The following is a 14,081-nucleotide window of genomic DNA, read 5'->3' as shown; positions in this document are numbered from 1 at the left end:
ATCCATTCATCCATCAATAGACATTTGGGCTCTTTCCATACTTTGGCTATTGTTGATACTGCTGCTATAAACATGGGAGTGCATGTGTCCCTTCGAAACAGCACACCTGTATCCCGTGGGTAAATGCCTAGTAGTGCAATTGCTGGGTTGTAGGGTAGTTCTATTTTTAGTTTTTTGAGGAACCTCCATACTGTTTTCCAGAGTGGCTGCACCAGCTTATATTCCCTCCAACAATGCAAAAGAGATCTCTTTCTCCGCATGTTTGCCAACATCTGTTGTTGCCTGAGTTGTTAATGTTAGCCATTCTGACAGGTGTGAGATGGCATCTCATTGTGATTTTGATTTGTATTTCCCTGATAATGAGTGATGTGGAGCATTTTTTCATGTGTCGGTTGGCCATCTGGATGTCTTCTTTGAAGAAGTGTCTATTCATGTCTTTTGCCCATTTCTTCACTGGATTATTTGGTTTTTGGGTGTTGAGTTTGATAAGTTCTTTGTAGATTTTGGATACTAACCCTTTATCTGTTATGTCATTTGCAAATATCTTCTCCCATTCTGTTGGTTGCCTTTAGTTTTGCTGACTGTTTCCTTAGCTGTGCAGAAGCTTTTTATTTTGATGAGGTCCCAGTAGTTCATTTTTGCTTTTGTTTCCCTTGCCTCTGGAGATGTGTTGAGTAAGAAGTTGCTGCGGCCAAGATCAAAGAGGTTTTTGCCTGCTTTCTCCTCGAGGATTGTGATGGCTTCCTGTCTTACATTGAGGTCTTTCATCCATTTTGAGTTTATTTTTGTGTATGGTGTAAGAAAGGGGTCCAGGTTCATTCTTCTGCATGTCGCTGTCCAATTTTCCCAGCACCACTTGCTAAAGAGACTGTCTTTATTCCATTGGATATTCTTTCCTGCTTTGTCAAAGATTAGTTGGCCATACGTTTGTGGGTTCATTTCTGGGTTCTCTGTTCTATTCCATTGATCTGAATGTCTGTTCTTGTGCCACACCATCACTTTTAATGGAATCACTGCATGGTCGTAACCAGGCAAGAGGAATGCCTGACCATGGCCAGATGGCTCCTGTTTTCTTGCTTACACACGCATTCTGCACCATCTGTGAGCTCAGTGGGTCAGGGCCCTAGGCAAAGAGGCCAAGGACGTTACTGGTCACCTCTCCAGGCCTTGTCTTAACTGTGAAACAGGGTGGGTGTAAAGAAAGAATTCTGAAGGTCTCTCTCAGCTGTGTTCTGATATGACTTTTAAGCAGGTGAACGATTATTTCTATTCTCTGATGAAGTTGTCCTGTCCTGATTTCTATTCTCTGATGAAGTTGTCCTGATTTGCCTGAAGGAGCAACCTGGCGATGAGTGCTGTGCTCTGGGCTGGGAGAGGGGACAGAGGAAGAGAAGGAGGGGGAAGCTGACAGGGACCAGGCCCTGTTGGGGGAGCCAGAGCCCCACTGGACAGGAATGTTGACAGCCCAAGCCGTGTCAGCAGCTGAAACCTCTCTGGGCTCACATGTTCTTCTTCCCAAGGGGCAGCCTACTTAATGTGAATAACATCTGTGGAAGCTTCACTCCAAGGCCTGAGGCAAACACAGCCCACTGGTTACCAGGCAAGGGGACATCTTACCCACCTAGCAGGGCTTTTGCATTCTGGAGCTGCGCTGTCCAACATGGTAGCCACTGACTATGTGTGTTTTTTTAAATTTACATTTCAATTAAGATGAAATAAAATTAAGAAGTCAGTTCTTAATTTCAAGTACCCATGTACACATGTGGCTGTGGCTTGTGGCTACCATATTGGATGGTTCAAGTAAAGAACATTTCCATCATCACAGAGAGTTCTATTGGGTGGCTCTGTTCTAGAATGCAGCACAGTGCTCAACTGAAGAAATATAAAATGCCTCTCCCTACTTCCTCTTCTTATATGACCTTTCTTTCTTTGCTTGCATTAGAATGGCCCAGCAATTTATTCTGGGAGGCTGAAAAAGATGAGCTCTTTGATATCAAAAACCTGAGTTCACGTCTCAGCTCCCTTAAGTCAAGTTTACGATAGTCACTTTGTTTCTATGTCGGTAAAATGATGAGTTTTGAAGATCAGATGGGATAATAAACATGAAATTATTGATAAGCCCAATGAACTGTACAGATTCTCACCAAATGATGCACCAAGAGAAAAAGGAGGGGAGATTGTCATTAGAGTTCTATCAAAAAGGGGGTGAGTTTTGGAATAATATTGGTGGCTTTTCCAAGGGGACTGTACAGGTAAAATAAGGATACTGTCTTTGAGGGACAAAGCACCTATCTCCCATTTCTCCATCCTTAGGGAGTCTTCATGCAAACCAAATGGGCCTAAGAAGAGGCACAAACTTTTGATTTTATAATGCAAGGTTGAGGGGCACGTGGGTGGTTCAGTTGGTTAAGTGTCTGACTCTTGATCTTGGCTCAGGTCATGATCTCACAGTTTGTGAGTTCAAGCCCCTCATCCGGTTCTGCAGTGATGGCAAGGAGCCTGCTTGGGGTTTTGTCTCTTCTTCTCTCTGCCCCTCCCCTGCTTGTGCGTGTGTGTGTGTGTGTGTGTGTGCACGCGCGCACGCACGCGTGTGCTCTCGCTCTCAAAATAAATAAACTTTAAAAAAATAAGATAATGCAAGGTTGAGGTCCTTCTGACCCCTGGAACTATAAACACACACCATGAAAAATGAACTCAGGAGTCTCTGTATGATAGGGAAAGATAGGATAAAATAAGCAGAGAGGGAAAGGTTAGGACCTGAGGTTCCTGGGTGGGGAAAAACACATGTTTTGGAACAATGCTTGGAGCATCTGACTATAGCAAACCCCCTCGGATAGAAGGTTCCTCTTAAGAATGTAACAAATACCACCTACTTCCCCTTAGGAATTTGACAAAAGACCTAACTGAAAAAACATGGTAGACCATAAAACCTATGACCCACAAGGAACATTATGGCCATAGACCACCCCCTCATACTTGGAATCCAGCCAATCAGGAGTGGACAACCCCGCATCTAGAGTTATCAAGCCAATAAGGGTAGAACCTGAGAAGGAACGAGGGGGCAGGGAAGGGGGCAACCAGAACCTGATAAAACAAGGACCCCTTGCCTAAAGAAGGCATTCACCTTCGAATGCCCCCTCTCTGTAAAGAGAGCTTTCCTGCTGTTCTTCCTTTCTGAGCTTATACTCTCATAAACTTCTGTCTGCTGCTCGTTCCGTGTCCACCTCTTCGTTCTTTGAAGCGGCGAGCAACGAACTGCGGGTTTTGAGGTAAAAATTCCTACAACATCTGGAGGTACTCAGGAGATCCTCACAAGGCCTACTCCTTAGCCTCTCAAGGAGATGAAAGATGAGAAGTTGTCCTTATTCCTTCTTCCACTTTACTGCAGAAATTCATGTGCAATCGTGTCGACTCCAGTCACTTCTGAGTTACCTCACATGTGAGTCTGTTGGTTCTTATGTAACAATAAATTGTGTTTGCTCTCTTCTGTACACACATGAAGAGGTCTTTTTGTTGGCAGGATTGTTTTATGGCCCCAACAGAACCAGCGAACACTTGGGTTTCTGATGTGGAAAGGAGGTGCCAAAGGGAAGGCCTCCTTCTGAAGGAGATGGGCTCAGAGGAGGGCAGGGCTGGGCTTCAGGCTGACTTGCAGTCCAGGGATGCTGCATTTGAGACCCAGGCCAGAGGAGAGCAGCAGCTCTGGTGTCCTGAGGCCCAGCAGTGGTGTAGGCCAGGAAGGGAGAGGCGTACTATAGGCCAGTCCTGAGACTGCCTGGTAGTAGGGCAGCTTTCCACCTCCAGCATGGCAGACTCCCTGATAACTCCAGAAAAGTCCTTGAAGTGCAATTTCTGTTTTAAGTGCTACAGGGCTTCTTTGCCTTACATGAGATTTCAAATCACTGAGCTTTCAACAGCAAAAGTCCTCATAGTTTCCTAGACGCTGGGAAGGAGTCCCAGGTCATACTGTAACCTAGTGGTGGAAGCAGGTGGAAGATTGGGGAGCCTATGTGCCCTTGGCTGAATGGTGGTGAGTGATCACACACTAGTACAGTGCTACACAGGGGCAGGCCGAGGGCAGCCCAATGGCTGTAAGAACTAAGGGGCTGAGGGACAAACGAGGGAGGGAACCACCTCGTCCTACCAAACCTGGCGTTGCAGGTTTTCTGTACATCAATACCCAGTCTTCGTTGTCTCGCCGCTTCGACGAATGAAGAGGTGGACACGGAACGAGCAGCAGGCAGAAGTTTATTAGAGTATAAGGTCAGAAAGGAAGAATAGCAGGAAAGCTCTCTTTACAGAGAGGGGGCATTTGAAGGTGAATACCCGCAACCATAGGCAAGGGTCCTTGTTTTGTAAGAATCTGGTCACCCCTTGCCTGCCCCCCCCCCCGCCCCGTTCCTTGTCAGGTTCTACCCTTACTGGCTGCACAACTCTAGGCGCAGGTGCTGGGTTATCCATTCCTGACTGGCTCGACTCCATTGTGTGAGGAGTCAGACTGGTCAATACTGTCCCTCGGTTAAGATAAGTTGTATGGTTTAGTTATTTCAATCAGGTATTTTGATTGTCAAATTCCTGAGGGAAACCTGAGGGGGAGTAGGTGGTGTCTTACATTCTTAAGAGGGTCCTTACGCCTGAGGGGGTTTGGCGTAGTCAGATGCTCCCAGCATTGTTTCAAAATATGTGTTTTTCTCCACACAGGGACCTCAGGTCCTAACCTTTCCCTCTCTGCCTATTTTATCCTATCTCTCCCTATTATAATCCCCACTCTGAACACATGACTCCTAACTGCTATTATGAACCAGGACGATGACCGATCTAAACTGCTTCCTGCTGAAGGGGGACGATGACAGGGGAACCGCAGTCAGGGCAGGTTCAGAAGTCGATCCAGAGATCCGATCTAATGGGAGGGTGTTTGTTACATCTTGGTTTGCAAAATTGCCTTGGATGTCTTATTTTTCTGGCGTATACAACAGCGTCTACGAATGACACACAAAAAGAATATCAGACCAACAAGCAATATTCCAAATGCAGCGCCCCCTAGGGAGGAAGCCACAACATAGGAAGGAAAGCTGCATTGTAGCCATCCTAAAAATCCCTGGCATGTCTGGTCATAATTTTTTACCAATTTAACTATAGCTTTTCCTCCCTCTTCTATACTTATTTGGATCTGGTGATATTGTTGATTAGGATAATTAAGCACCTGAGCTAGCTCGTGGTCCTCAATCCTCAATTCTTCCTTTGGCCATCCAGTTTCCATAGGAACAATTCCATGAGGCATATTTAATTCTACCTCAAGGAAAGATTGATCTTCCATATCCAGATTACTGTAAGTCTTGTTAATCTTTTGTAAGTGTATTCGACCAACGGTTCCAGTGTTGCACCATACTCCGGTATGATTTAGTACATGGTACGTATGCTCACAGGTAAAACTCTCTGTGTCAGCTATTTCTCCTTGTTTACTTTCCCAGCAAAATTTCCCTCTACCCATGTACCAAATGCTATTGGTTATTGGGGTAGAGACGAGTGGCCAGACCTGAGCGAAATCAGGGTTCCAGCTTTGTTGAGGGCACAGCCAGATTTTATTTCTCTCTTCGCAGTTAGAAAGAGATATGGGAGCCCAAGATGATTCATTTGACATTATGGCCCATCGACTCCCCATTGGCAAAATCCTTGTCTGATTTAATATAATCCCTATGCCTGCAAGCTGAACTATTGGATATGAATTAGCATGGTCCATCCGAGGCACATGTGCCCTTAAGATGCAACGCCTCGAGTTACAGCCCCCAGTAATAATCTTCCATAACTTGGGGCTTCCATATATAGGCCATAATTTTTGAGTCTCCAATTCAGCATTCATTAGAGTAGGCCATTGTCCCATGGCCACCTCAGATTCCATCTGCATTAACATGGTGAGCAATCCTTCCTGGGTGAGAATACATGCCCTTTCCCAGGTTTGAGTTTGGAAATGCCTTTGTACGGTTTCTCTGGTTTTACTTATCCACCTTACTAAGACCTCGTTTTCTTTTGAAAGAGTTTCCCATCCTTTGCCTTCTTCTTGAAACAAAGTGCCTTTAATATGGCCTATTTTGGATAAGGAATCCTTTTCCAAATTGTGTCGTTCCTCAGCAGCAGCAAATTCTGCCTGCCCCAATATGCCTAATCCTGTTCCTATCCCTCCTATAAGATCTCTTTTCATTATCTTGTTATTTTGGGGCCAGTAATGTTGTATCCACCATAGGTGTTGTTTCCATTGTAAATGTACGGAGTGGGAGCAATTAGGATAGTAAGTATCAACCCAAAACCTCTGGGTGTCCCAAGTTAGAGTCAACAAAATCGAGGAGACTCCCAGGTAGGCGGTGGTTTGGCTTTGCCACAAAGGTTCCCAAAGCCTTCCGGGTCTAACCGTGATGTTTCCCGTAGGCACTTGGGTCCACCATTGGACCTTTAAGAATAATGCGTGATTAGCCTTCCAGCCGCATTGACAGGGCAGGAGACTATCTGGACAAGCAATACTATGGCACATCACACATCCAGCCGCAATATCTTGGTCTTCATAACCTGGGACCTTTTTAATTTTTCGATCATCTATATCTATGGCAATACAATGTATCTTTTTAGTTGAGTTATATAATTCCCTTCCAGTTTCATTGCTGGGCAAAATTTCAGCCCAATATTTATGACTTCGTTCTAATTTTACAAATAAGTAACCTGTAAAAGGTTTGCCTTTAGGTAAGTTAAGGATATGGCTATTATCCCAATGCCAAATTGTAAAATTGCCATATTCCAGGTCATATTTTAAAACACGGTCTCCCTCTATAAAAGTTAGGTTAGCTGCCTCAACCAAAGGGATCCTATCATTCACCCCTAATAGTGGTGGGGTTGGTGGAATACATACAGGAAGTGTTTCTGAACCCCATAGGCATATTATTATTATATTCCAGTATATTGTGTTACTTATCTTCATTCTGTGCTGTCCTTTTCTTGAATATCAATTTAAGGCCTTCTCCTGTTTCACAACTTAACTCGGGCTCCGTGTTGTCCTGTTCTGATGGAAACCACGGCTTAACTCAGGAGCGATGAATCAAGGAGTCAAATTCCAGTACTTTGACAGCAGTAGGATTTGCCAAGATGACCATGCATGGACCCTTCCACACTGGTCCTAAAGATGGGGACAAAGAAGGAAGGGTTTTCATGAGTACCTGATCTCCTGGGTTATACAGGGGACGCTGGTCATCCCGGAGTTAAGAGACAGATAATTCCTGAAGAGTCTGATGGAATTTATCCAAAGGAATTACATAGTTTACCAAATCAAATACCTCTTTACCTGCCATCAAGTCATTAACAAGAAAGGGTCTTCCATAAAGAACTTCAGAAGGGCTTAGGCCCTTTTTCATGGGGATGGTTCTAATCTGAAACAAAGCAATTGGAGGTAGGGGTATCCAGTTCTGACTTGTTTTTTAGACCATCTTTCTAAGATGTCTCTTAATGCTTTCTTTGGTCTTTTCCACTTTCCCTGAGGTTTGTGGCCTCCAGGCACAGTGCAGATGATAATCAATGCCCAGAGCCCTAGATACCCCTTCGGTTACTGAAGACTTAAAGGAGGGACCATTAGAGCTTTGAAGGGATCTAGGGAGTCTGAAACAGAGGAACAATCTCGTTTAATAGTGCTTAACCACCTCTGAGGCTTTTTTAGTCCTGTGAGGAAAGGCTTCAACCCAAAGTGTGAAGATGTCTACCCATACCAAAAGATATTTATATCCTTGTGTTTTTGACATATGTGTGAAATCTGTTTGCCAATCCTCCCTGGGATAATTTCCAGTTCTTTGTAACCCTATTGGAGCCTGCGGGTGAGAGAGTGGGTTATTTCTTTGGCAGATATCGCAGGTTTTTAGAATATATTCAACAGTCTTATCTAAATTCCTTCCTGTAGAAAGTTTTTGAGCCATTTGCAGGGTTTTACCCTACATTTACGTAGGTAAAACCCTGCAAATGTAGATGGAAGGTGTAATGTAGAGTTTTTAAGCCTTCCACTGGCTAGCGGCCGGTAAATGAAGTCTGCTGTCATCCATCTACAACTACCCTGTAGGCTGAGGTGTGGAACCCCGTTCTGATGCCCATTGTTTTTTCTTCTGTCGAGCAGTGAGGCTTTTCTTGAGTTATACAGCCATCCCAGATAAGGGAGGCAATGGTAGGAGTAACTTAAGATCTGGCTGCCGATTTTGTTGTGGCTACAGCCAGCTTGTCTCCCTCTGCTATCTCATCCATTCCTTTTTGGTGTCCTTTGCAGTGTTCTATCTCTAAGGGCTGGTGAACAGCCTGTAAAAGTCGGGTAATTTCCTGGTAATACTTGATAGGAGACCCTGAAGCTGTTAAAAAAAAATGTCTTTTGTATCATGAGCATGTAAGACTAGGAAAGCGTACTTAGAGTCAGTATAAATGTTAACTGTCTTTGCTTAATTCTAGGGCTCTAGTAAGGGCAACTGATGCGGCCAGCTGAGCACTAGTTCCTGATGGTAGGGTGCCACTTTCCAGAGTTTTATGAAGAGTCACCACTGCATACCCAGCTTTTTGGGAGCCCTGCTCAACAAAAGAACTCCCATCTGTGTAGAGGGTCCATTCTGGGTTTTCCATAGGAGTTTCCCTTAATTCCTCAGGCAGCATAAGTTTGGGCTAACATTTGTTGTGTTAGCTCCTTACCTTCCTCAGGCAGGAAGGCTGCTGGGTTCAGAGAGGAGCAGGTCTTTACATACACAGCAGGCCCCTTTGGCAGGAGTGCCTGAGGCTGCAGAAGGGGGCTGTGAACTAATGGCTGCCGGCCACCAGTAGGAGCCCCTGGATATTATGTGGGGCCTAGACTGTAAGGTCTTGCCCAAGGGTTAGTTTTGTAGCTTCAGGAATTAAAAGGGCAACATCTGTGTCGGCCCTAAGACATGCAGGCCATCACAAGCTACCAGATCAAGTTCTTTGCTAAGATACCCCACTGGTTGCTGTATTGGGCCTCATTTCTGAGTCAGAATGCCCAACGCTACCCCCTTTCTCTCTGTAACATATAAGTTAAAAGAACTTCCAATGGGAAGGCTCGAGGCTGGGGTGCCCAACAACGTGAGCTTAAGGTTTCTAAAAGCTTGTTCTGACTCAGTGTCCCATACCAGTAAGTGAGTATTTGTGGCCTGTGTGTCCGTGATCGGAGGGAGCAAGCTACCTCTCCATATCCTGATATCCATAAGTGACAATGGCCGGTATTGCCTAAAACCTCTCAGTTGTCTAAGAAGTTTCTTCCGGAAGGGGGTATGAGACAATAGGCTGAATTCTGTCTTTTCCTAGTCTTCTTGTGCCTTCCAAAAGGATTAATCCTAATATTTAACAGAAGTCTCAGACAATTGGGCCTATTGGAAGACTTTATATCTTCTTTCTGCTAGAAAATTGAAGAGGGCCTTGGTACCAGCCTGTATAGTTGGTTCAGAAGGGGCACACAGCAAGAGGTCATCCACATATTGCAGCAAAGCGCAATTATTGGCTGAAAATTTCTAAAGATCACGTGTGTTAAGATAGATGTGGACTATCTCGAAAGCCCTGAGGCAACACTGTCCAAGTTAATTGTGAAGCCTGAAGCCGGAAGGACGGGATCCTCAAAGGCAAACAAGAATTGAGAATCTGGATGTACTGGAAAACAGAAGAAAGCGTCTTTTAAATCTAAGACTAAACCATTTCATATCTGGTGGAATCTAGGCCAGCAAGGTATAGATAGGGTGGAACCACCCAAGGAACCACAGGGTGGATGGGGACAACCACTTCATAAATGATGTGTAGATCCTGCACTAGCTTCCATCCCCCATTAGGTAGGGTTCTGTACTCCCAATATCGGAGTATTACAGGGGCTGTTACATTCCTTTAAAAGCCCCTGTTCTTCAGAGTTTCTTTAATTTTTACTAGCTCTGTTTTAACCTCTGGTTTTAGAGAATACTGCTTCCGGCATGGAAGAGAAGTGGGATCCTTAAGATGTATTTGCACAGGTATTGAGGTTAAGGCTCTGCCCAGTTCTCCCTGTATCGCCCATACTGGTGAATCATTATCAGTTTCCATCAGAGGGAGGCAGTTGTTTATTTGGCCTAGAGCCAGGAGCACTGTAGTCCCTAATTCAGTCATAATGTCCCTTCCTAGCAAGGGAGTGGGGCTCTCTGGCATTATCAAAAAAAGAATGTGAGAATGAGAGCCTCACTGGGGTTTCTTCCTGTGTCTGTAAAATAGTGGCCAGTTTAGCGTAATTTGAGGGCTTAACCGTAGTTCTTTTTTTTTAAGTTCATTTATTTGGAGAGAGAGCAAGCAGGGAGGAGCAGAAAGAGAAAGAAAATCCCAAGCAGGCTCTGCACTGCCAGCACAGAGCCCAGTGTGGGGCTGAAACTCAGAAATCATGAGATCATGACCTGAGCCAAAGTCAGATGCTCAACCGACTGAGCCACCCAGGCGCCCCTCCTTTTATCTGTCTTAAGTCTTATAATGAAAAAGGTACTTGTGATCTTATCATAGTGCTCCCTCTGTGCGGCCCTCCTCCTGGCACTCCAGCTTCTCTTAGGGAAAACATGCCTGTTTCATTATGGGGAAGGCCTGGCTAAGGTGGGCAGCGGGGAGCAGAAGTGCACGTTTTTCAGTCTGGATCTATGGATGGAGGACCCGAGGAGGAGATGGAGGTGGGAGACTTTGCTTCCTCTTTCTCTAGGTCCTGCTTTGGGCACAGCCAACGGGCCCTTGATTGTCTCCCCTCCTGATCGCTGGAGCTTGGAAAGGGCTGCCAATAAGCCACAGTCGACCTTGCGTTGCATACACATGTCCTGATTTTCTCTTAAAGCCCAAAAACATTGAACAGGGGGACTTCTCCCCATTTCCCCTCACATTTACAAAACAAGTCCTATTGTAGGATAGTATTATAATTGATACTTCCCTCTGGCGGCCAGGTTTCCTCCTCCAATTTGTATTGAGGCCAAGCCTCGGTGCAAAAGAAAATGAGTTGCTTTTTCTTCAGGGTTTGTGGATCAAAATCATCCCAATTTTTCAGAATGTATCCCAAAGGAGTATCGGCCTTGGTTGGGAAATTGCCCATCTATAGGAAAAAGGAGGAAAAGGCGTCCCTTATCTCAATTTCCTATAGCTGGCCAGGAGATACCTTACCTCTTGATCCCGATTGTTGGCCAGGAGAAGCCTCATCTCCTGGCCCCGAGTTTTGACTGGCTATGCGACTGGCAGCCAAAAGCCCTGCCGGTCTCATGAGGTGTTGGGAGTAGTTCTCTTACTCAGGCTTGACCCTACCTCTGAGAGCTGATCTTGTCTTCCCCGATTTCTCCTACCCCTCCATTTCCCCTCCGCGGGATTTTGGGGGGATGGACTGTGACCAAGCAAGACTGCCCTGGTTGTAGAAAGATGCACTAATTTTATTTTGGCCCAACAGTAATTTATATATCGATCGTTGGGCATTGAGGGGGGTGCTAAAAGGGCCAAAGTCCAGGTCTACTCCCCTGCCTTGTTCAGCAATGCCCACATAAATATCTTCCAGCCATGTGGACGTCCATTTTAGAGTATCGAGTTTGTTCCAAATCAGCATACACTGGGCTAAGTGTAGCGAAATGGCTCCCATGTAAAAGCCCTTCCTATATTATCCATCCTTTACATGGTACAGGCATCTATTGCTAAAGAGAAACAACACAAGTGTGGAACATTTGGAGGCTACTAGCAAGGTCATCGCCATCGTTTCCTCAGCCTTTGGATCAAAGGAGGGGCAATTTTAACCAGGCCTCGAGCAAAACAACTCAAAAGGTCATGCTGTCCTGATCTTTTGGGTAAAAATCACAGTTCTTTCCATCTTTCTTTCCAAACACCATTAAGTACAAGGAGTACTGTATGTTCTCTCCTGTATATATCTCTCAGACATATAGTAAATCTAGCATCCTGCAGTTGAAGTTAAAACACAAATTAGAGACAGAAAGAGGAGAATTCGCCAGACACCCAAACAGGCAGTCAGCGATCAGGTTCTGTGACAGCCTTCAGGCATCCACCAAAGAGTAGCCTTTGTCAGGACCCTTCACAATTGCTGTTCGGCCTCCCCTGAATCCAGCGCATCTGGGGGTTCTTCTCGAAAGGCAGTTGGGGCTCCATCACACCGACAGTGCCCACTATGTTGGGGGATCAGATGGGAGGAGACCCAGCTCTGCTCTTTATTCTTAACTGGCTAACGGGTGCCCATTATTTGGGTTTGAGAGTTTTATTTAGGATAGAAAGGAAAGGCTGGGTGCCGGCTGCTCTTTACTTACAGTTAGAGGACGTTGATATCCCGGGATGAGCCCCTAAAGAAAAGTTGCAGGATTTTTTTTTTTACCTCAATACCCGGCGAGTTCGTTGTCTCGCCGCTTCGAAGAACGAAGAGGTGGACACGGAACGAGCAGCAGGCAGAAGTTTATCAGAGTATAAGCTCAGAAAGGAAGAATGGTAGGAAAGCTCTCTTTACAGAGAGGGGGCATTCGAAGGTGAATACCCGTGACTGTCGGCAAGGAACTTTGTTTTACTGGCTTTTGGTCAGCCCTCCTCCCTTCCCCCTCGTTCCTTCTCAGGTTCTGCCCTTACGGGCCAGCCAACTCTAGGTGCTGCGTTGTCCACTCCTCATTGGCCCAACTCCATCGTGTGAGGAGTCAGACAGGTCGTACTGTCCCTCCGTTAACATAAGATTTATGGTTTAGTTATTTTAGTCGGGTATTTTGATTGTCAAATTCCTGAGGGGAAGCCAAGGGGGAGCAGGTGCTGTCTTACATTCTTAAGAGGGACCTTACACCTGAGGGACCTTACACCAGAGGGGGTCAGAGGCTCTGGCATTGTTCCAAAATACGTGTTTTTCCCCACGCAGGGACCTCTCTGCCTATTTTATCCTATCTTTCCCTATTATACTAGAGCTTATGCTGGGGTCCAAAAGGAAGGCAGCTGGAAATTTCAAAGAAGAATTTGGTCAAAACCATTATATACATACATTCCAGTCAAAATTCTTTCAAGGATTCCTAACTTTGTGACAGTATGGGATATTTGACAACTGCTTTGCACATGTACACACTTTTGGAGAACTTTCCCCTCACTCTGTCTCGTCACATAAGCATTTTGTCATCTCACGTTATCACAAAAAGGAGAGTGAGTACAATACAGTAAGATATTTTGAATGAGAGAGGCCACATTCACATAACCTTTATTACAGTGTATTGTTGTAATTGCCCTATTTTATTACTAGTTATTGTTGTTAATCTCTTACTGCGCTTAATTTATAAATGAAAGTTGATCACAGGTGATGAGGGAGCTTAAGGCAAGCTGACATCCCACAAACCACCCCCTCTTCTAAGTGGGATATGTATGACATCCCTCAGGCACTCCTGGCTGCCCAGGAACAAAGGAAAGGGGAAAACTGTGATAAAGATCACAGTCCTGCAGGACATGAGTCTCCATCAGTTTACAAATGTTTTAGTAAATTACAAGAAAAAGGCAATCTTATCAATAGCCTAATCTCCAGAAACCTATAGACTCAGTTTCCTGGAGCCCTAACTTCACCCTCCCCTCCATAGTGACCTGGGGAACAAAGGCAAGAAGGATACGGTAGGTAAAATTAAAAAAAAATATTTTTTTTGAGAGGGAGAGAGAGACAGAGCACAAGCAAGGGAGAGCAGAGAGAGAGAGAGAGAGGGAGACACAGAATCCGAAGCACGCTCCAGGCTCTGAGCTGCCAGTAGAGAGCCTGATGCAGGTCTTGAACTCACAAACAATGAGCTCATGACCTAGGCTGAAACCAAGAGTCGTTGCCTAACTGACTAAGCCACCCAGGCGCCCCTCTTCTGAGTCCTGTTTAGAATGAAAGTCCTTTTGGAAACCTCCCTTTTGCCTTTACCTTCCCCAGCTCCACAGTATATAACCTTTCACTCATCATGACCCCAGTGCAGCTCTTTCTGCCCATGGGTCCTGTCCCTTGGCACTGTAATAAAAATCACCTTTTTTTTTTTTTTTTTAACCAAAAGCATCCCACAAATTCTTTCTTGGCGGTCAGCTCCGGACCCCCT

Source organism: Prionailurus bengalensis, chromosome C2 (assembly GCF_016509475.1).
Source record: "Prionailurus bengalensis isolate Pbe53 chromosome C2, Fcat_Pben_1.1_paternal_pri, whole genome shotgun sequence".
In the NCBI taxonomy this organism is placed as follows: domain Eukaryota; kingdom Metazoa; phylum Chordata; class Mammalia; order Carnivora; family Felidae; genus Prionailurus; species Prionailurus bengalensis.
Note: the sequence above shows the minus strand (reverse complement) of the source record.